Source organism: Tupaia chinensis, unplaced genomic scaffold, assembly GCF_000334495.1.
Source record: "Tupaia chinensis unplaced genomic scaffold, TupChi_1.0 Scaffold142576_1, whole genome shotgun sequence".
NCBI classification, from domain to species: Eukaryota; Metazoa; Chordata; class Mammalia; order Scandentia; family Tupaiidae; genus Tupaia; species Tupaia belangeri.
Window position 1 is genome coordinate 39,066 of NW_006202424.1, and position 996 is coordinate 40,061.

The window sequence follows — 996 nt, forward strand, 5'->3', positions numbered from 1 at the left end:
CTTTCCTATATTTCCTACTTCCTAAAACATGTCCATGTGTTGTGTCTGTTACAGTTTATTATTGCATTACTAACAAAAATACCCAAGACTAGGTAACTTCTTTTAAGAATTATTTTATTTTATTGTATGTATCATTATTTTTTTAAACTTTACCAGAGAGAAAAAGAGAGAGCAAGAGAGAGGGAAAGTGAGAAAGCAATCTGCCAAATCCAGAACTCGAACTAAAGTTGGCCTTGTGGGAGTCTAGTGCCTTAACCACCACACCACCTGCTGACTCTGAGAACAGGTAATGTATATGGAAAGAGAAATTATTGACTCATTATTCTTGGGACTAGGAAGTCCAAAGGTGCAGGCTGGGCATCAGGCCAGCCCGCAACACGACCAGCAGAAGCAGGGATTGTTGTGGGCATGTGCAGGGTGAGAGCAAGCTGCAGACAGCTCTCTCTTGTAATAACCTGCCTCATCACAGGAGCTAGAATTCACTGCCGCTGCTACGAGACAGCATTAATCCATTCACCAGTGTGGTGTCCTCATGATCCAATCACCATAATTGGCCCTCTAGGCCTGAATTTCAAAACATGAACCTCTAGAGGACAAATCATTGTCCAAACCATAACAAGGTCCTTGCTACTCATTGTGGTTTACAAAGAAACCTTTGCATCACTTAGGAGTTTGTTAGAAATGTACAAGCTTGGGCTAGCCCCATACCACACTGCTTAAGGTAGCCAGATCCCACGTGACATGGCTAATTGTGTAGCCTGAATTTGAGCCTATTGGTTTGAAAAGTTCCATTGGTCATGGGCATGCATGTCCTAAAATCCTGACAGAATAAAGAAATGGAGAAGGTATTGCAGTGTGACCATGCCGCAAAGGGAGTGCTTTTCCTCTCCATTTACTCTCTGATGAATGCATTCACTCTCTGGCTAAAGAAGGAAGGAAGAAGAAATAAGGAAGGGGGGAGAGAAGGAAAGAAAGAGAAAGGAGGAAAGAGAAAGA